The following is a 23485-nucleotide window of genomic DNA, read 5'->3' on the forward strand; positions in this document are numbered from 1 at the left end:
TGTGTCTTCTGGGTAAGACACGGAGTTTTTTTTTTTTTCTTTTCTCTTTGCCTGAAAATGTAGACAAATTTTATGTCTCAATCTTCTTTAGCATCTGAACACTTGATTGATCCGGTTATGCTCCAAGAACAATGGCAAATAAGGCAAATAGGTCTCTCTCTCCTCACAGTTTGTGATCTACTTTACAAATGTTTTCTATGACATCGTTCTCATTCTCACACTCTACTTCCACTCACTAAGAAGCAAATATTCTTTCCTTTGTGCTCTTTCATATTTTGTATGGACTTTGTATATAACCTCTAATTGCCTTCTGACATGGGTGGAGCCTGGTAGCCAGAAGGTTCTTTTGCAGGTGAATTTGGAGGACATGGGACAGGGATAAATTATGGCTCTCTAGGAAGGAGGAACCAAAGAATGAAAGGGCCCTAAGGAAGACAAAACTTTAAGATGCAAATCACTGTGGGAAATGGCTGAGAATGAAAACTCCAGATGTCCAGCACTACCAGGGACTTGGGAGAAGAAATATAGTGCTTAGGGCATCACAGTTATGTGTTATGGAAGTTTGAGCATAAAACTTTTTTATCTGTATGTTTAAATCTCCTTCTAATCTAAACAAATAACATATTATTTCATTTAGCACTTTTCAAAACCATGTTGGTCTTCACCTGCTAAAATATACACTGTTTGGCACAGAGTGTTCATATCTCCTGTGCTTATCCTGGAGCCTATCATGGACTAATTGCTCAAGTAATCATTGATGCATGTGGATGACTGAATGAAAGACTGAAGAAACATTTCAACATGGCAGCATCCTAGACTTGGAAAAGAATGAGTAGTCCTGGAGGCTGGCCTTCTGGTGGCTAAAGTGTTTCTCCATGTTCTACAGCCCATGGGGTCAGGAGGGGCTTAAGGGCTGTGAAGGAAACACCTGAAATTCCATAATAGCTAGTGCCTTTCAGCTGTAAAGACTGTAATGAGGACATCTGTATGTCACCTGGTTGAACCACACTCAGAAAATTCCAGGTAGAAGAAGAAAAGAAAGAAGTAAACATATAATGACTTTTGGCCACTTGAATATGATAAAACGTATTTTTATCTGTGAGGACAAGAAGCTCAGAGAAGTTAGGCAACTTGCCAAACATTCCATGGCTTGAAAATTACACAGTTAGGATATGCACAGAGGTTTGGGAGACTCAGAAGACTAACTTGTCTTCCAGAAAGCCAATGGCATCATGGGCAAGGAGAAGCTCTTCACAGGTGAGATGGAAAATGACTTCTGGTATCTAGGGCAAAACACTTTAGAATATACCTTTTATGTTTTAGATGCAGCAGGTATGATGAGTAATAATTGTTCCTGTGAAGGAAGGGGAGCATACAGTACTGCTTTAGAGAGAACTGGTTGAATGCCCTGCAATTTTGTAAACAAAATTTTGTAAATAAAAATAGAAGGAAGGTGGGATTTGTCTAGTGCTCATTCTCTTCCACAGCCTAGAAATTATAAAGTGTTGTCCAAATTAGGAATTAAATCCCCAAATATGAAAGAATAGATGGGGATACCAATAAACATTGGCTGCCTGAGTAAATAAATGAGTCACTCGTGATAGAGCAGTGGACACCGAAATTGCTTTTGGATCAAATTTTTGGAGGATGTTACATAGGGTTCGAGTCAGGGAAGCTGGCAAAAAATAACTTCTCTCCTGCGCTGGTGTTGGTTTCTTGGAAACGTAGGCACTAACTATATCATGGCCACCTAGGGCTTTCCCTTTCCTGTTTCATATTAGTACATCACAAAGGACTGAGTTCTCGATGTCTACTCAGTAAGAAGATAGCAGAAGAGTGGCTGAGAAGTAATAATCCTCTGTTTGTGTGATGACTGTATCCTGCTTGTGGCAACAGTGTGATGTGGCTGCAGAGACAGCTAATATGACCTTAGGCTGCAAGAAGGAGGTAATAAATGTTCCTTCTGTATTGTACAGCAATCAGCCTGCAGCTGAAGTTCTGCGACCAGTTCAGGGCAAGCTGCTTCCAGAGTGTCACTGATGAGCAAGAGCATGTTCAAACAGGATAACCAGCATAATGAGCTGTCTGGAGATCGTGTCGTCTGAACAATTGTTGAAAGGGCAGGAAATTTTCTTCTCTTGTATTTTCTTTTTCGATAAGGCAAGAGTCTTCAGGGGAACAAGTGAGCTCTCTTCAAGTATTTGAGGAACTGCTTTGTGAAAAATGAGTGAGTTTTATTCTGATTAGACTAAAAAGTAGACTTAGATATCAGATCAATGCAGGGAGGAACTTACTAAGAATTGTCTAAAGACAGAATGTGTTGCCTCACAAGGGAGTCAGCCTCCCACTATAAGATGTGTGCAAGCAGAATCTAGATGTTTGCAGCTTGGATAGAAGGCTGGGCAATAAATATTGGAGAGCAAGTGGAAGCTGACCTAGGAAGAATGTCTGGTTTTCTGGCATAGTTCAGTTAGTACCAGTTAGGATATCATGATTTTCATTTGCTAAATTTGCAGAGCCCATACCTACTGTGACCAGAGAAGGAAGGAAGGAGCCTGAGATGTCATTAATTGAATTCATTCATTTTGTAGACAAGCCTAACTGTTGTCTTCAGCCACTTAGAGGTGCTTGAAACAAAGGAGATAACAAAAGAGATCTTCTGCCCTTTCACTTACCATTGGTTTCCAAAATTATCCAGGGAGGCTGAGGGATAGGCTCCTGGGCTCAGAGCTGTTGTGCTCATCTACTGTAAATGTTTGATTTCTGCATTGGCCTTTGGAGAAAGGCTCTGCACCTGAAAATTCAGAAACGCTTGTTTATACCAAATAGCATGCCCTTCTATCTCCTGTAGTTTTCATAGTAGTGGGATAATGGCACTTGTTCTCTGCCTTGAGAAATGCTGTCAGTTGCTTTTTCAAGCACCGGTCACCATGAGAACCCGACAGGCTGAACAAGTGCTGAATATCTTGGGCTCACTGGTTGAGATTTATTATTTTCCTCCTGACTTGCATCGCCACTGTGTGTCACTGCTCTATTTTTCCTGAGCCACAGCCTATTTTTGTATGTGTATTAACCTAACTGCTTCCAACCTTTTCTCTCACTATTGATCTTCCCAGTTTGTCTCAAACTCTTCTGGGATTAAAAATGGCCAGCCCTCTCCATTTTAGTGGTATCTAAAAACTATTTTCATCTCTCAGTTTTATACTGCAAGTCACCCCAAATAGCATTGTCCTATTTATTTCTTATAAATATTACAAATGCACTCTCAGCTTGCTTTCTCATATCTTCGTTCAGCTCTGTTAGCCTAACTATTTTTTGTGTGTGTGTTTCTCCTAACTGCACCTCCAAATCCGAGTTTCTGGTAAATTTCCCAGTGTGTTTCTGAGCCAAATTCATTTGTGTTCCCTCTAATGCTTGCATCTTTAACATCTTTATGCTTGTGTTTTTTGATTTTCCTCTCCTGTGAGGTTTGGGGACATTGCCTGCTTTATTATCAGTTGCAGATTTCATTTATCAGTTGTTCTGAATCAATAATGAAGATGTAAAACAATGTTTGACTCCAGGGGCTGCAGATGACACCTTCCTTCAGCAAGATTCATTTCTATTCATTTGTTGATACTGTCAGCCTTTCAACCACGGGAGCATGTATAGCCTGAGCAATTTGCAAGTAAGATTTTGATAATATTATCTAAAATGCTTTCTGAAAGTCTGACTATATGGGCATATTGCTTATATGTTCATTTTCTGTCCCACCCTGACTTGAATTTTTAGTAATGTGTAGTCCTCATCACATCCTTTTGAGATGACATGGATATTTACTGGTTTTCTCTTTACTATTAGATTCATATTTCAATAAACTGTAACTGCCAGTTTACCAAATGGCAATTATCAAGGTCCTTTTGGTCCAGTAGGCCACTTTTATTCCCTTTTGTATTGTACAGCAATCATGTACAATAAAAAAGTTCCTCCCTGCATTGATCTGATATCTATGCCTACTTTTTAGTCTAATCAGAATAAATCTCACTCATTTTTCACAAAGCAGTTCCTCAAATATTTGAAGAGAGCTCACTTGTTCCCCTGAGGACTCCTGCCTTATAGAAAAAAAAATACAAGAAAAGAAAATTGCCTGCCCTTTCAACAATTGCTCAGATGACACGATCTCCAGACACCTCATTACACTGGTCATCCCGTTTGAACATGCTCCAGCTCATCAGTGACACTCTGGAAGCAGCTTGCCCTCAACTAGACATAGAAATTCAGCTGCAGGCTGATTGCTGTGCAATACAGAAGGAATTGCTGTACAATACAGAAGGAAGATACAGCTACCTCCTTTCTATGGCAAACATTCCATTCATCCTGAATTATTAGGATACAGAGAGCCTAGTTTAGCCTAGATTAGCATTCATACCTAGACTGTTGGTGATCTGTGGACTATTTAATGTATAAGGCATGATGCACAGGCTCAGAGGTTATAAACTGAGGTTATAAGCCCATATGAACAGTTCCATTCTTAGATATGGCAGGTAATAGTAAATAATAGCTTGAATAGTGTTATTTATAGTAAAATATCTACCTGACAGCCAGTTGTGGCATTACCATGCAGTTTTGGGTATTTTGAGACATGTGACCCTTGTGTTAAAATTATGTACATTTGATTGACTTTTTTTTTTTTTTAAGGAATTCTGGGTTTTGGTAAAATAAGGAGGAAGTAAAATTTTTCTCATCCTAAATTTTCTTTTCTTTTCTTTTTTTTTCCAATTAGAGCATAACAAATCATCCCTCAGAGGAAAAAAGCCAGCTCCCATTTTTGCTAATCCCTGCTAAGTTGTTAATGAATAAATGATAACTGAGCTGTTAGTATTCACAACTATGGACCTACCATATTACTTTTTCCAGAGACCTTTGCATCTTGACAGGGATCTCTAAGGGAACTGGTAAGCTTTCAAGATCAAAGGAGTGAAATGACAGTGAAACATGGCCCTGAAGTTGATATTTTTGGAGGTAGTTTTCTTGCTTGTCACTCTTTTAATTTATCCCATACAAGTTGCTTCCAGCAAATTGGTAAGGTAGGCTCTTTGGAGAATAAAAGTTTCAAATAATAGCTATTTCTGATAATATTTTCTTTTTTGGTTGTCATTTTTTAGGAAATTTGGCAAGGGCAGTGACATTGTTTGTGATTTAGTGCTTGTCTTTTCCCCTGATTGTTCTTGTCATTATTTCCTAGGATATCAGGGTTTTGAGATTCAGAGATTATATTATCAGTAATAATAATGTTTTTCATTTGGCATTTGAAATGGAATAATTAAGGCTTATGAGGCTCAGAGACTTGACAGCTCTTCCTGGAGGAAAGCTGATAATGTTTGGGACATCATGTTAGCACTTTCTCTCAAATTGAAAGTAGACAGGAAAAGTGACTTTTAAGAAAGCATGATTAGGACCCCAGTATAATCAGCTAATTACATGAACTTCCTGGTTTTAACTTGTTCTAATGGTATTCAGATATGCATAAAGGCTTTTTCCACCAGCGCATCACCCTACCTCAGGCCGATAGTGGGAATTGAAAATAGCCCCAGATCCAGGTGTGTTGGCTGCATACAATTTCATTTGCATACCACATAGAGGAGGAGAGAAAACCTGGATTGCATTTTTGGCATTTTTACAGTATGCTTCCAAGGAAGGAAAGAGCCACACATTCATTTTCTTTGACAAAACTTTAATTAGAAAACCAGACTCCTCTGATTATAAAAATTACACAAGCTAATAAATCTTGGTAAGTTATAGAGAGAATAATTTTATGAACATTTTATACCTAATAAAAAAGTTAAAATAATTAACAGCATTCATCAGATTAATTTTGTTTTCACATGATTTTCTAATATAAAAAAGCATATAGTCATCAACCTTTATATAAATCCATATATGTTTGTAATAGCTTTTCATAATGGGAAGGGACAATATTCATATTTAAATAATGATATTAATAATTGGTAATGAATCAAAACTGCCAAAAGCTGAAGCATGACAACATTGATGATCAAGGTTGCTTAGGGAAATTGGAGCCTTCTGGACCCAGCCCAAATAATCTTTTAGAGAAAATTTAGACACAAGAAATCATATTATATAGTATTGTCCCACCTAACAAAAATTACTTATGATCAGTGTTGCTTTACATGTTTTCAGAATAGTCACTGTTTCTTTCCTTTCAACAGTTTTGTCCCAAAGTGCTGCTAACTGTGTGCTGGTGTATTGTGCTGCCTATGGGAAATGGTGTTGGATCAGCAGAAAACTGGAAATCTTATTTGTTTCCCTCCAGACTAGTAAGAACAGATACACATTGATGACACAAAGTTTCTGCGAATACGTAGTTTCATGTGGGGGATAACTTCTATCCTGTAATAGTACATCATTAAAAAGTATCTTGCTTCTTAAAACTTCTGCACTGCAGCAAGATGGTATCACACTGACTTCCTGATCATGTCCTTTTGGCAAGATAGAAAACTAACCCTTGGGTTCAAACAATAAATGAGGACTCTGGGTAGTACATGAAGTAGTCACAGGTGATATCTGCATTTCTTTATTGCATTCTGATTTTTTCAATATTGCATTGCAGTGCTAACTCAATTTCATACCACCGCAAAACTATGGTAAGCCATAGTGTTTGAGTTAAAAGTGCTCCTGTGTCTCTGCAATAGTATCCAAAACTAAGAGCTGTAAATTAGTTAATAGACTACTTATTTTCATTTGGGGAACAGGAATGAAAACATTGTGAAGTAAATCATCTAGTAAAGATGACACTACATTGAGCACACAGGTATTAAACATACAAATGATTGGCATTAAACATTCTTTTTACAAGCTGGTACTTTAACATCTACATCCCAAAGTTAATTTCATTATAATAATTTTTTAGCAAACTGTAACTATAAATAGTTCTATATCAAGGTACACATATGTACCTTGAAGACTAACAATAACATGTTTAAGGATGTCATTTGTTTCATCTCAAACCCAAACCCCAAACACAAACATTTCTGAAACGTTTCAGTTGATTGAGCTTGTAAGCTAAAGAGTGGTAAAATTCTACCATCTATGGACATTTGAATTTGAGTATTGTCCATGTACTTCCTTGTTGTACATTCCCTGGAAAGTGTTTGGTTAGAAATTATATAGCAAGTGAGAGCTCTGAATGAATACTCCAGCAATTATAGGAGAGGGAAGGTTTTCATAAACATACTTGATTTTATAGCAGGCACCCCCAATTTTGGATTCAGGGGCAGACATAAGAAGAAAATCTGATTTGAGTTTATCATATTCACCTTACTCCATTAATAAATTTCTTCTGTAGAACAAAGTAATGTGTATGAAAGACAATTAGATATATTCAGCTTACCTTAACTTCAAGATTCAAGTGGATAAAAATATAAGTAACAATCTCAGCTGAGAATGAGGCAGAAATGTAAACATTAATGGAAATAAAAGTTATCACATCTCCCAAACAACTATCATTTATGATACTTTCAGAAGACTTTGCACATGCTGAAACCTATGTGGTATAATTAATAAAGCATTTTTTACCACAGATAATGGAATGCTACTTGACCAACATAAATTATCAATTATTTTGTAGAGATTCTAATAAGGATAAACTAAGGAATAAAACAAAAAGCAATAAGAAATCTGAACACAAGTAACAAGGCTACACTCCACCAGCCATCTGAGTCAGAATTTCTGTGGGTGGAATAAAGAATAAACCTGCTGATGTTAAGAAAACTAAAACAAGTTCCATACAAATGAAAATTTAGAAGGTGAGAAATTTCTATCAGAAAGGAAAACAATACAGCAAATGTCACATTTGTACAGAATATGCTTCCTATAATCCTTCTTGAATCTATGAATTTAAACTACCCCATTTCTCCTTAATTCTTTCAGCCATTAGAGAACCAGTTAATGATCTTACAGAACCTATGATTTAATTACAAGCATCTGTTTTTGAGACTAATCAATGAATCATTAATGTGAGCTTGGAAACAGCAGGTAGAAAACCAATAAATTATTCATTTTGAGGGAAGAAGGAAATGTTCCTGAGCATCAGATAATATATTTTATTCACGCTTATGTCAGGGTAACTTTGTGTATTTGTGTGCATACTCTTACAATTCCAGCTGAAAATGGCTTGGGGCAGTATCTTTTACTTCTTTAAGCCTGAGAAGCAGCAGCCTACCAATTGCTCCCATTTAAGGATGTGGCTGCCATGATAATCTTTCACTTGTTCACCAGTATTTCTTTTTCTTTCCATTGACAAGCTAGGATACGAGCACAGTCCCTGCTCTGCCAAAGGAAACCATGGCTTTTGTTAAAGTTTAAGCTACTGATAAATATTTAAGGGAGTGCAGGGGTAGATGTTAATATTACCTAGCAAAGAATTCATGGGCAAACAACTTTCAAATGTATCAGTAAGTTTACCTTAATATGACTTACTAGATAATGAGATACATCTAATATATTTGCAACTGAAACACTTGAAGCTTTCAAGGTCTACCTGAACTAATTTCTTCCCTCCCTCCCTCCTTTCCTTCCTTCCTTTGTCAAATATTTATTGAATGCCTAACATGTGCCTGGCACCCTTCAGGGTACTGGGCTTATAGCAGTTTACAGAGCAGAAAAAAAATCTCTGCCCCCTTAGAGCTTTCAATTTACTGGGGACAGACAGACAATAAACAAATCCTGTGACAAATATGAAAGAAGGGAGGAGATTTACTATATTTTCATGAGATTGTCAGGAAAGACCTCTCTAATGCATACTTATTTAATATTTAAGAAGAAACCAAAAAGAAGTGAGGGAGGAAGATCTGTGGCTAACTGGGGGAAGAAGAGCATTCAGGGTGGTGGGAACTGCAATGACAAAAGACCAAAGGGGGTGCATGGTTGATGCAGAGAGAACAAAGGGGGGCAGTGGCTGGAGAAGTGGTCAGAGCAGGAGACAGGGGAACAGACTGAGTAGGGCTTCCCCTCTTTCATGAATCTCCCACCCAAGTTAATGTCTGTGAAGAGATGGTTCTTTTGTTTAGGCAGATAAAATCCCTTCTTCAAGGCCTATTTGAAGCTGCATTTCCTTCTTGAAGTATTCCCCTTTAATGCCAATAGTTCCCTATACCCAGATTCTCTTAACTCTAAAGTATGAATCATGCAATCATTTCTTGTGCTTTATTGTGAGTGACTATTTCTTCTGTCAGCATCTTTAAAGAGATTGCAAGCAATTTAAAGGTAGAAAACACATCATACTTTTTCTTCATCCCATATAGCACATGATGTTAAACTCAAGGTAATCAAGAAAGAAATGAAAGAAATATATAAAACTGTCTGTCAATTAAGAAAAGACAAATAAATATATGACTCTAAAAACAAATTCCGGTATTTTGAGAATATAGCCATGAAAACAAAAACATTAAGGTAGAACTCAGTGGATAAGACACATGATCTGATTTTGTTCAGTAATCTACATCATTGCTTATCCCAACTTAGAGCTTATACCTATACATCTGTAGATCTCTTCTTCCTGTCCTACAGAAAATGTAATCCCCCATCCATGCAGCCTTCTTTCTTTCTTTACATTAGCACTACTGCCCATTCTCCACAATGTCTATCTTCCTTTATGATTTTTTTTCTCTGAACTCATATCTTCAATTTCCTAGAGTATTGTTACCTAGCAGGGTCAGGGCTATTAGTGGAGCAGAAATTATAAACATTTGAGAGACATAGGTAGAGGGTTAAAAACCCACTAGTCTACTAGTTTATTCCACTCATTGCTTGGGATTTATCTAATTAAGCAAAGTAATTAGGTTACAAATGAACTGGTAAAAATTATTTATCCTGAGATAAACTCTTTATGATTTTTAGACTTGAAATAATTTTATATACTTTTAAAAATCAGTTCTGTATCTAAGGTAGTATAGTCCAACTAAGAAACAGAGTTGATGTGCTCCATGCTGAGGTCGAATGAAGAAGATAGAAAGTGCCCCTGGATGCCTCTCTAATCATTATTTTAGTGGAACATTTCAATCGCAGTCTAATTATTGAGCTCTCCCAATCCCTCCAGTGTTAAATTTCAAACATGTTGGAACTTGGTGTGAAGAAGGGCAAGATTGTTTTTCTCCATCTGTAGATGAATTCTTCTTTTTACCTAAACTACTTAGTTATGATTTTTCTTTAGGCCATCCTTCTAAATATGTCTTAGTCATTGCCGTGCTAAATAGAAGAGGTGGCAACAGGGTAGAAAACGACTCATTAACACTCCTTGCTGATGTTCTTTCATAAAACTATTTTTTTAAAAAATTTTATTTGTGTCTCAATTCTTGCCTGACTGTTCTACTTACTAGTATTTATTTCTTTTGGGTAAAATTATGAGTTTGGGAACCTATTTACACTTACATTCACTAATTTGTTTAAGTGTATTAATTTCAAACAAAAAGATGTATACCCTCAAGGCTGTATCTGCTGTGTTTAATACACTAATCAATCATTAGGCATCCTTGCCTTCCTATCTTACCATTTTGTCCAAAACACATCTAGTACTCATTGACATTTATGTCCAACAAACAAAAAAATCAGTATAGCAACTTCTATTTATTATGGAAGACATGTTAACTAAGAATCTTGAACAATTTTTAGATTAATAGCAGGTTAATTAGGTTAATAGCAGGCAAATAAATAACTCTAGTTTTGCCAATGTCTCATAACAAATGTTTCAGTGAAAGCAAATAGTTACTTTCTTCTTTTTATGAGACATTAAAGTATTCCGCTGAGCAATTTGAACTGCTTTGTGCCTCACACAGGACTTTGTACATCACTTGGCACATTATAGGTTCTTAATCCATGTTTGTTGGATGGATTAATGAATGAATGATATGGCCAGTTCATCAGGTCATTTTATTTTCCTAGTTCCTAGGTAACTGTCCATATTTCCTGTTATCGAAAAAGTTCTTCCAATCAGTTATTCTCTTTGTCGACTTTTAGCTGTGACTTCCTATTATTGAACATAACCCAGTACTCTAAGTATTTGAATTTAATACAAAAAGAAAATCTATTGGAACATTTGGTAAGAGATATTTGACTTACATATTGTGTGTAACTCTGATTGGAGTTTCAGCACTTCTTTATTGTATAGGTACGACCAAGTTGGCCTTTAGGAGGCCTGATGGATTTTTAATGAATTATTGGTTTTGCCAATCATTACTTTTGTTGCATTATGGCTTTTTTTTTTTAATATCTTGGGTCTGGCGTATATCATAGTTTAGTAGCTGTGCTGTTGGGACCAAAGATCTACCTACAACCATTTTCAACACATACTAAATTTTTTTTGTAGGCTGCTTTCCCCCTTTTCCCTTCATTGAAGTTCTCCAAGAAATAACCTTCCTCAAGTCTTTTATTCAAGTTCAAAATTTTTCAATTCTTCTAGAATGCTACATCATTTTCAAAAGAATGAAAAATAAAATATCAACCTGTTTATTTATTTGGTTTCCTGGCCATTTGTCAATTTTTTTCTTCATATTTTACTATTTATGGTCTAGTTTAACTTGGTTTCCATTTGCTTACTTCTCATTCCCTGAAATTGTACTGGGACAGAAGGGAAAAATTAGTTCTGTGTTATTTTAATTGAAATTCATGCTGATGAATCATTTTTCCTTAAGTATTCTCTTCTTCTATTAGGTTATAAATTACTCGAATAGCTAGAAATCAGCAATATTGTTTAGAAAATAAGAACTGATTTCCACACAGACCCATTAATACTGTTTCCTTTGGAATTGTAATACTCATCTGCTCTTCAGTAACAAAGACAGGCTTCTCTAACATGACATTATCAATGTTTGCTCCCTGGAACACTAGTTCCTTAAGATGCTCCATGAACATAATGACCCATGGTCAATTATATCTGGGAAATCAAATACTGTCTTTATGCTACTGGAACATTAATTTCACACATTGAGGGTAATTCAAAGAACAGGCTTCATTTTGCCAGTGTTGAAGCCATTTTAATTTCAAGTAGCATTTCGTGATAATATAGGAACAAAAAGATCTTCAAATTCTCTGGGCATTCATTGTACTTAACTTTTTACTTAAGAGTTGGTATTTATCAATATCATTTTTGTGTTGTATCTGAGACTTATGTGGTCCCACATGCAGGGGCAGATCAAAATTTTGTTGAGCCTGAAGTGTATACATTTTTGGAGTCCCCTTTTAAGGAAAAGAATGCAAAAATATCATACATTTGAAAATTTTATATAAACATAAGATGTGAACATACTGCTAAGGACTGTCCTCGGGCCTCCAAAAGACTTATGTAAGCAATGGGCTCAGAAATTTAAGCTTCATTAGCTACATGCTACACTTGCATATCCCACATGAAAAATAGTACTTTACTATTATTTGGCCTAATAATATAATAGTGTTTCAGCCTCATTATTTCTAGTTCTTTTCTCCACCTGACACATACCCTACATTCTTAGGGTTGTGAGATTTAGCAAGTAAAAATGCAAGATGCCCAGTTAAATTTGAATTTCAGAGAAACAAGTATTTTTAGTATAGTAGATTCCAAATATTGCATGAAACATACTTGTACTAAAAATTTCATTCACTGATTATTGGAAATTCAAACTTAACTCATGTCCTACATGAATGTAGTTCTAGTATAGAGTGCTAGTTCTAGTATACAGTGGTTCTAGTTAAACCAGTCTATAACAGGACTTCTCTGAAAATGACACATTCTTTTATACTCTACGCCTTGGTTCCATGTTCCTAAATTTTCTTCATGAAAAGACTGTCCAGAGCAACTTATTACAAATAGAGATTACTAAGGCCATCCCTTCAAGAGTTTAAAAAGTCTTCTAGAGGAGTTCTACCAACAGGTAGACTTGTCAGATATGGCCTTAGTTCAGGTAATTTCTTTTCTTCAACCTGGAATGTCTTTGCATTCTTCAACTATGCAGCCTTTCAGGCCTAGTGGTGAGAAGCTGACCTTTGTCCTCACCTTCTTCCCTGGACAGACTTAATCCAACTATTCTCAGAATGTCTGTTGCTGTTCACAAACTTAGATTTCAGGGATTTTCAAAGTCCAAGTGTGGTTCCTCAGACTAGTAGCATTAGCATCACCTGAAAACTTGTTAGAAATGTAAATTTTCAGGCCTCACTCCAGATCTACTGAATCAGAACCTCTGGAGGTGGGGATAGGCAGGCTGTGCTTTGACAAGCCCTCCAGGTGATTTTGATACATGCTTAAGTGGGAGAATCACTGCTCTATAAATGGCGCCCATTATTTTTGATACACACACATACACACACACACACACACACACACAGAGACACACATATATATATATATGGCTATTTCGCCTACTAGTTTGCTTTGCTAAAATCCTTGATGGGTAGTGGCTGCCTCTCATTTCTCTTTGCATTTACTCTCTATGTGTCTGGCACATAGAAGATGTTTAAAATTCTTCTTGAATGAAAGATTTGGAGAATAAAGGGTTAATAGATAATTACATTTTTTTTGAGTAAGCTACCTGGTGAAAGCCATGACCCAAAGGGCATCGCATAAAGCTATGTGGATGATCAAGCTGCTGTGTGGCCCCATTGCATGGCACTGTGGCTCCAAGTTCCAACTCTTTTACATTTTCTCAAGTTGTTATCTGCTTCCTCATCCTCACGTATTTTAGTTCTATGACTGTAGAAGTATACAAAGAGTTCATATGGATTATTTTCACTGGCCATTTTAATGCTAATGTTAAAACCATGTATGTGTGAAATATTTGACAGGACAATTATACCATAGGAAAAGTATTGAATTAGAGACAGGCCATCCAATGAATGTGTAACTATGTGTAAGGATATGTTGTGAAAATTACATTTTACATATATATCCATCTTTGCCCAGTGCTGACATAACATTGCAATACTACATCTTTATGGTAGAATAAAAGCATGTGCCTTATACATAACTTTCATAGAAGATGACTTCAGAGCAGATCTCTGATTGTGGGAGGAACAGTGATCTTGTTTCTAAGCATAAATCACCTGAACTGCTAAATTCCCTGAAATGCAAATAAATCTCAAGAATTATTTGCTAATTAAATTGATGTTTATATATGTAGATTAATCTAGATACTATTGTAGTGTCTCTAGCTATAATACATGCATGTAGATAAGAGTTATATATACCTGAGTATCCAGTAATCTTACATGGAAAAAAGTGCAAAAGATTAGACTGCCTATTTATGTTCCTAAGATATTTGTTTTTTCCTCTTTGACACATCTTTTATTTACTGAATTGAAATAATGCAATATAAACCATTTTCCCCCAAGTTAGATATGCAGAAAACTAAATCAACCATTCTGTAAAGATAAAGCAATTTCCTGAAAATTTGTGGTAAAGCTCTACAAATGTTATAAAAATGGGCCACGCTGCATGTCAAAACCACAGGAATGTGAAGATTAAACTATACATTAGAGTATTGTAGTAAATAGATCATACAGAGCTAATAACTGGTTACTGTTATACCACATTAAATTCACTAATGTGAATATTGTTGTGTTTTAGACACTCAAAGTTCTTGGGTGTTCAGGCCATCTTACAGATATAAGTTTTGTGAATTGTATTTATTTCTTCCTTTTTATATTCAGTGCCACAACTCTATTTCAGGCCAATATTACCTTCATTGCTGATGACCACAACAGCCTCCTAACTTAATTCTTTGGTTCAGGTCTCTCATCTCCAGTCTAACCTACACTTAGAACATTGCAGATTAATACTTCTAAATTTTGAATCTAATAATAATAATAATAAAAAGTAATCTGAGTCCATCAAATCAAATATAAATTCTGCAGCATGATGTTTGGAGGTCCTTATATGAAACTTTCTGGTTTGTACAAATTCAACTCCTGTACTGGAAATGTACCCTCAAGCTAAATTGAGTTCGTTGACCCAGGAACATATTCTGTGCTTTTGTTGCATGTTATGGCTTTGCTCAGTCTGGTCCCGTCACATGGGGTGCTCAGGCCAATAATCTTACCTCATCTTAAGTGCTATCTTAATGCAACGCACTCCTACCAGGTTTGGCTCTACTAGAAATCATCTCTCTAACCTCTGGATATCCTCTTTTGGACTCTGTACAAGTTCTGGCTTATATTCTAGTTATAGATGTCACAGATGCTTTTGTCTTGTGACTTTTTAAAACTTCACTTAATAAAAGGCTGTATCAGTATTTATTGGATTAAATGGGTTGACTTGGTTGTCTAAGCCACTGTTTTTCAAATTGAGCCACACCTTGAAATCACTATGGGAACTCCCAGAAGTACTGAGGTTGGGTCTCGCTACAGGATATATTGATTTAAGTAGTCTGGCATGAAGTCTGGGCATTGAGACTTTAAACCTCTCTCTAGGTCATTCCAAAGTACAGCAAATTTTGAGAACCACTAGCTTTGTTACTCCTAGGGTTATCCAAAATGTCTCTTAGTGTGTGTTTGTTGACCATGGTCTCATATGGCCACTTGGTTGTTGGATTTATCTGCAATCTACTTCTGTGAACAGATGTCCCCCTCATGAACCAGTTGGAAAATTGGGCCTCCCCAGGCCAACTCCAACCTTATCTATAACTCTAAAAAGCATAATTAGGAAATGTTTTTTTCAGGTTTAAAGATTAAAATATATTCCTCCAAACATCTTGTAATCTGATTGCTGGTTTTGGGGAGCACCACTATTATAATTAAAACTTTAACTATGAAAAAGGACAAGGGTAGTGTATAAATCAGTTAGGTTTATGCTTAAAAACTAAGTGCATATGTACCTTATGTGATCTTCAAAGAAAGCATCAGTGAATCATAAGGAAGTGAATTTAAAAACTAGTTTTAAGCATTTTAACAAACGCATTGTCTTAAAATTTACATTTAGAAAAGGATAGATGGGGAGAAAATCTGTGCAGTTATTTTTCATCACATATAATTTGCGTTTGGACTTCTCTGTACATGCACGTTTCATACTGATTTATGATGAAAAGATGATATATTGTACCATAGGGACATAGTACTTGTTTACAATGTTTTCTTTCTTGAAACAATCAATAAATCAGAGACAATAATACCTATTCTATTAGGCAGGTATTATTTGAATTGTTAATTAAAATAATATTAACAGAGATAGTTAATTGGAGTGTATTAGTTTGAGCTGTTTGTTCTGGAGAGTTTGGGTTCCCAGCAATCCATGTCAGTCTCTTACTCTCACACTTTGAGGGACACCAGGTATATATGAGGTGACCAGACGGCCGTGGGCTTTTGTGCCAGAACATGGACTGTGTTCCATCATCAGGAGAATCAAACTCATTCTCTAAACTGGCTCTTGCAACCACTACATTTCAAAGCAAGAGAGATTATAAATTTATGTGATATTGCTGAGTTTTGGGATCCTTGATTTTAACAGATAAAATTCAAAAATAGAGACCGTGTATTTACATTTTGTAAACCATTCACTGCATTTAAGCCCAAGGATACATCATAAAAAGAGCTTTTTCTTTATGATCCCTCTCCCAAATCCAAGTAACTCCCCATATCCTGGCAATCCTTTATAATACCACTCACAATGGGCTTTTCCTTTTTATTCCCATCTGTAACAAGTCTCTTCTGGGTTGCTATCATTTCATCTGTTATAGCCTTCATCCTGGACAACCTGCTTTCCTGCCCTTGTATATTTCACTTTTTCTCCCTGACTGTTGTGCCCATCCTCCATCTCTATCTATTAGAATCTTACCCACGGTTCAATGTGGATCAGTTCATAATTCCTTCCTTACTTTCCTTGAATACTCCAACTGCAAATTTCCTCAACAGATCATACATACCTCAAAGTCAGGAACTATGAATAGTTTAGTGGTATTTTCTTCTGAGCCTAGCACAGAGACCAATATAGGTGCTCCTAAATATGTGGTAAGTAAATAGGTACAATCACAAGCCATCTAGGGGTACTTCAGAAACCCATCTACATCAAATCTTGATCCTAAAATGGGACAGATTTTCTAGTTCTATCTTTTTAAAGAGTAACAAACTTTTTGGAGACTTAGATATGTCAGGGTTTTTCTGAAATTTTCCAATGTGTTCCTTTGTTTTGAAAGCCAAACTAAGCTAATGGACAGAAATGAAATAAAACAAAAAGATTTTAGTTCAGTTGTTTAGTCCCTTCTTCAACAGTTTTAGATCTGTTTTAAAATTTTTTCTCACTTACCTTTTTTTTTTAAAAAAAACACCCTTGTCCTTAATTTTTCTTTATGTCAGATCACATTCTCCTTTATTTTACTATCAAGATGTGTATAGCTCTAGGCTCTAGCATTTCAACTTATAGGAAAGGACAGTTATTACCAACAAACTTGAAATTCTTCCTTTATATGGGGCCTTATTCTTGTGTAACTGGCTATATAGGAAAATTCAAGAAAATGAAACAAAACAACAACAAAAGCTTCTGAATATGGGCTCTCAAAGATTGAAATTATTAAATAACCTCCTTTTCTTTAGGTCATGAGCAGGCAACTGATAAGCTGGAGAAGTCTTTTATATTTTTCTTCATTGAATAGATAATTACTGAACGTCTGCAAAGCAGACATTGTGTGCTTCATAGTTTGCCATGTCAGTTGCCATTTTTAAAATAAAATCAGTGGAGAATTTCAACTTGAAGCACATATAAATGACAATAAATAGTACTTTTGCAAACTTTATTTAGTATTTGCAAATAGGTTCCACATGTCCAGCTTAATTTTTCTGAGTTCTTATTTCATTCCTTTCTAGCCATGCTTATTTTTATGTAAAGGAGAAAACATGCTTAATTACTCTAAAGAAAAGTTATTTTAGAAATGATAAAAGTTGAACATATTTAAAGGAAAAAAGCAGAATAAAATTAATAATTAAAATACTAAATTTGGACAGGAAAACGGCTATTGAATAAGTCCAAACATTTCCATGAAAGACATAAAGGCATCCTTGTTTTTAAGAAAACATATGGCAAATTATATAAAATGAAATATTACTAAGACTTCTTTGGTCTCCTCATCATACGTCAATAATGAGGAGAGCTTTGCAATGATAAAGCTTTTGAAGTGGCTTGTGGAATATTAAATCGTTTAAGTATAATTTTGGCATCAAGTGACCTTACATATTTTGAATGTTGGTTATCTATGCGTTATGTATAATGCCACCATATTATTCATCAAAATACAGTGGACTTGGATATTGAAATGTTTAACATGATTGGTTTTAGTGACTTAGAAGTGGTGCTGATAGCCCCTGAACAATTATGCCCCGGCTTGAAACTGTATAGTGTGCAGCCAAAGGGATGTGCTTTGTGATTAATCTCTGGGTACTACTGAGGAGCCGCTGGCTCACTCATTGTCTCCATCTTCTGCAGCTCTCATATGGTGAGAAAAATGTTGGCTCAAGTATTTTTATAGTTAATGTTACTACAATAGTGCAGTGGAATGCAGTGATAAATTTTAGGTAGAATTTATTTGACCCGATTATAAATTGCTGTAGATTTGAAGGTAACATAATTATTAAGGGGTGTTAAAGTGCTATCTGAATCTTTTAGTAATGCTTTAGTAATTTATGTGTTTTAGAGATATTTGTGAGCTTAGGGATTCATAAAAATATCTCTCAGGAATGCCAAGACATTTTGTATTTGCTTCAGAATGCTTTATCTTAACCACGGAGAGATAATTGATATATATTATCACAGTATTATTTTAATGTATGTATTCTTGAATGTTTAAAGGATAAAAAATTACATTATAAGTTTTAGAACTTGTGATTCAATAAAAGACTAAAAAAACATAGATTATGTTATTTTACATTGTGATGTTATAAGATGTTTTGTTTAGGAAGTTTAATTCTTAGCTTAGAAAAATCTTTCCCGAAAAGGTAGCATGCTCGAAGTTCTCACTGAGGTTAGAGGAATAAGTTGCATATTACAATGTTCTGTGGGGCATTTAATACTAACAATAAAGAATGAAGAAATTCTGGCGAATTTAAGAATAACCTAGCTTTACAGCATTTGTGATTGTGATTTTAAAAGACCTCATATTTGACCCTAAGAACTATAGAATATACACCTGTATAATTTATCACTATTTTAATATATAAATTATTTCTATTATTATGACTAATGGAACTAGATTTCTTTTGTTGTTAAAATAAAAAGTTAAGATACCCAGAAATGCTCTGTTTAACTTTGCCTAGTGGCACTGTAGTAAATATGATTTTGATGACTTTTTTTTTCCCAAGTAGCTAAGATTTAATTGTTATTTTTCTTAAGATTTTTACCTTTAAGCTTTAGATAATAGATTTGTCATGCAGAGAAATTATGAGCAATTTCACTAAAATTATTGTATTTCAGTGTGTCCAAAATATGAAAATAATGATGAACCGAACAAGGAAATATTTGGAACATAATTTCCCTTGACTGAGGTATGAGATTCATTTAATTATTAAATGTGTGTTTACACATGCAAATCTATGGGAAATAATTTGTTCTTTATTTGTTTCTATTATAGTTAAGAAAAACCTGTTTTGCAAATTGTTTTTTCACTGATCAACATAGAGGTAAATTTTGATAATGGACCAAATTCAGGTGAATTGGAAACTTTGGAAGGACTTTTGGTTTGGGTTCTTAGTAAGATCAAAAATAGGTACTTTTAGAATATTTTCTTCTTTGTGAGATCTAAAATGGCTACACAGCAGTCTTCTATTTCACAGGAGATATTTTTGGATGGAAATACAACTTGGGTAATGTTTTTTTGATTTGACATTTTTGTTCACAATTCGTTTTTAAGCTTTCCTCAGTAAGGTAGCTTTAGTTGTAGAGCCCAAGGTACAGAACTACAGAGCAGAAACCTAAAATGGCTTTGTTTGTACTATTTTGGGAGTGATAAATGAGGCCGTTTTCATGAATGGGATGAACCTATATGTAATAGAGTATTTTAGAAGGAATATTCTTATGGGTAAAGACATCTGGAATTGATGGTTTGCCATGAGATTTGCAGTGTTAATACATCAAAGTTTCATAATTTCATACATTTAGTCATCCTTCTTTGCTGTAGAAACTGGTATTTTGTCTAGCTAGGGTTAAGAACAAGTGGGTTTTGTTTTGGGAAAGAAAATAAAAATGCTCAACTTTTACTCTCATTTCTACAATTTGTCTATGCATGGGTGAAGACTGTTTCTCCCTAGGAGTTTTCTTTTCACTGATGCTAATGTTTCCGTAAGGGACTTGTGTTTTAAAAACCCTGATTTAGCAGAAAATAATAGCAATGCCTTCCAGAGGAAGAGAAAACTTAAGTAAAATGCCAAATAATGGTAACTTTGTCTCCATTTGCCTAGAATAAACAAACAAACACCCGAACAGATTTTTTTCCTCCAAGGAAAGTGATAAGTTAAATGCACTTGGAATTTTTCTGAAGTTATTCACAGATTATTTGTGCATCTTACTAGGTAGACTGCTGCCTCTAATCAAAGTCAGATTACTGTCTTTCTGAGTCAATTTTTGTGCTCTGGGATATCTGTAGGGAGATAACTAACAACTGCCTTGAGAGATTTCATATTAATGAATATTATGTTAACCAGAATGTATAAGTGGGACTACATATAGGAGTGCTCATTTTACATTTTGCCTTGTCTAATTTGATAAAGTGAATGAGCATCAAGGAAAGGTGATAAATAATATTGCTTTGTGGCTTTAATATATTGCCATTTAATCAAAGATTGCATGCCATTTTGTCTTTAAATACCCTTATGAGGTAGCTTGGAGAGATCTCTGCCCTTTTCAATCTGTGACAGATTTCCTAGTTAAGAGCAAAAAAGTCTATTGCTGAAAAATATGCATAATTAACAGAAAGTATAATAAAGTTGTGCTTAAACTACTAAAACTTTGGGATATTTGCATTGACTAGTTTAAGGTCTAATTTATCAGTTTGTAGCACATTTATGTTTGTGAAGAAAAGATGCCAGAATTTCCTTATTCTACTTGAAAATAGATGCTACAGACTGTACCAGGAGATGCAAGAATATGACGGCCTGTTCTTTTTTTTTTTCCCCAGCTCTATCAATGTTGCTACCAACAACCAGTGAATTCATCAGATAAAATGATAGAAGGTATTTCAGTGTCCAGGGAGAGATTCTAGTAACCATATTACATTAGATAATTTAAATGCTCCCCATAACATACTGTAGACTGCCTCTACTGAGAATATAAGTTAAATTTATACAGCACTGAAAAGTTATACATTTTTATTAAACACCAGTAATCTTTCGTCCATGAGAGTGTTTCCTAGTTATTCCTAGGAAATTCTTCAATGCAATCTTCCAAAGCATTAGAATTTTTTTCCCCCTCTGGTTTGACAGAGCCCTGTGGGCAATGTGCTTACTCTACAAACTGTGGCAACAGGGGGAAAGAAAACCGTAATGTTCCTCTATTAGACCATGCCATTAGCTGTTGGGAAACCAGAGCTCAGTTACAAACGGCTTCTAAAAACCTCAGCTCAGATAAGTGCAATCAAATCATACACAGCAGGAATCACACACCATCAGTGGTGATTCCTACTCTGTTCCTAAAGTTTCTTTCTGATTTTTAAGATTTTATAATTACCATGACCTGTGAGACCTTTCTTAAGGGAAATTTTCAACTGGGGAAAAATAGTAGAAGCTGGCTTTCTATAATTTAACATAGTGCAAAATCAGTGATAGTTTCCTTTATAAATACTTTATTATATTAAAAATTCTACCTTATAGAGGTTTTCAGTTTAAGGTACACTCCCATTTAATTTTTACATCTTTAGAGATGCAGAAGACATAAAATGTGATTTGTAGACTAGGAAGCTATACTATAAATATATTCTTAACCCTATATATTGCTCTTTTGAGTTGTTTTCCATTTTATAAGAAAAGCAAGTGGCTTCTCTATCAGCAATAGAGAGGTCCTCATTAAGTATGAAAAAAACTGATCAGAAAAAGTGTTCATTGTGACTCAAAGACTCACAAAATATAGTCAATGAGAGCCACTCTGGGAATGAATGATGCTTATCTCGGTGCTTACTTTAAGCTTCTTTACAGTCTCCCTAGCTTTTCACTTTCACTAACAAAAGGGTCTACGGCTCTTCCTTTGTGCTTGGAAATTCAGGAGCACCTCCCACCGCAAAGATTAGGTTATGAATCTGACAAATGAGAACCCAGTCTTCAAGTGCAATGTATTTGCCTATGATCAAGTTTGCTAGCAGTTGAGAATCTATAGTTTTGCAACACCACGTGATTCTCTCTGCTGTATTCTAAATCACAGAATATGTGGTATTATTCCACTTGTTCTATCACACCTACTTGCAGACATCTTGATTTCTGAGATGTGGGCTCATCTCTCAATATCCTTCCAGTGTCATTTCAAATGTTGCCTGATCTAACTCCACAACACTTCAAACACAGAGCACCACCTCTTGTGCTCCTAAGTAAAACGTGATGGTGGATTAATCTTGGTCCTTTAGTTGAGAAATCAAGGTAATTTACTGCTGCTATACCCATACACAGTCCCTCCCCTGCTGGATCTTATGCAATGTGGCTTTGTTGCTTTCACTTATGATTTTGCTGCTTTCATTTGGGTCAATATCATTGTAGTTATTTTGTAGACAAAGTAGTAAAAAACTTGATTTTTCCCTATCCAATATATCTGCAGCTCACTGATTTAAAATATTAGCATAAAGGTCCGCACCACAGTGATGATGTTCCATTTCATATTGAGATTGAAGATGGGGAAATAGCAAGGGCATACCAATTCAGCCATAAATATGTTTTGGGTCAATGTCATAAAATTGTCACAAAATTTTGGTAATTGAGAAAAAGCTAAAACTTTTTTTGTTTGTTTGTTTTTTGTTTTTAAAGGGAAGAAAAGTGCTTCTGAGGCTCTTTTGGAATAAGTAACAGTTTTCAGATTCACTTTTGCAAAGATTGCCAATATCATTCGCAGACACCAACAAACCAGACTGAACAGAAAGATCCCTGTGGTAGGATGCCAAGCAAATCGTTGACTTCTTCAATCTCTAAGAGACAATATCTAAATGTCAGTCTCATGGCATTGTATTTTCTGCTTCACCATAAGATTAGCAAACACAAGACATAAAATTATGTTTATTTACTAACCAATACAGAATATACTAGGCCCCTTGCCTGGAAGCCAGATTTCACTTCTGAGATTTTCCAAAGTCCATTCTAGAAGAGGTGGCTGTTACTGATACCCAGGGAAGGCAATTCTTAAATTGCTTACCTGGGGATGGAACTTTCTGTGGACTTTAGGCCCTTAAGACCAAAAGCCATGAGGCATTTATGAATAGGTGATGTAAGAAATTTTAATAAAAGTTGCAATAACCCTGAAAATAGTGTCTTTAATAACCTATGTACTATTAATAACAAAGCATGCATAGTG

General features: G+C 35.3%; 1 long non-coding RNA gene across 1 annotated transcript; it reads left to right on the plus strand.

Moving 5' to 3' along the window:
* Positions 1–637: 637 nt before the first annotated feature.
* LOC129144256 (uncharacterized) lies at positions 638–23431 on the plus strand. Its single transcript, XR_008548513.2, has 7 exons — positions 638–1257; positions 3564–3667; positions 6210–6317; positions 7581–7805; positions 19418–19488; positions 21117–21171; positions 22945–23431. It is a non-coding gene; the product is annotated as an uncharacterized LOC129144256 (long non-coding RNA).
* Positions 23432–23485: the final 54 nt, after the last annotated feature.

This window comes from Pan troglodytes, chromosome 5 (assembly GCF_028858775.2).
Source record: "Pan troglodytes isolate AG18354 chromosome 5, NHGRI_mPanTro3-v2.0_pri, whole genome shotgun sequence".
NCBI classification, from domain to species: domain Eukaryota; kingdom Metazoa; phylum Chordata; class Mammalia; order Primates; family Hominidae; genus Pan; species Pan troglodytes.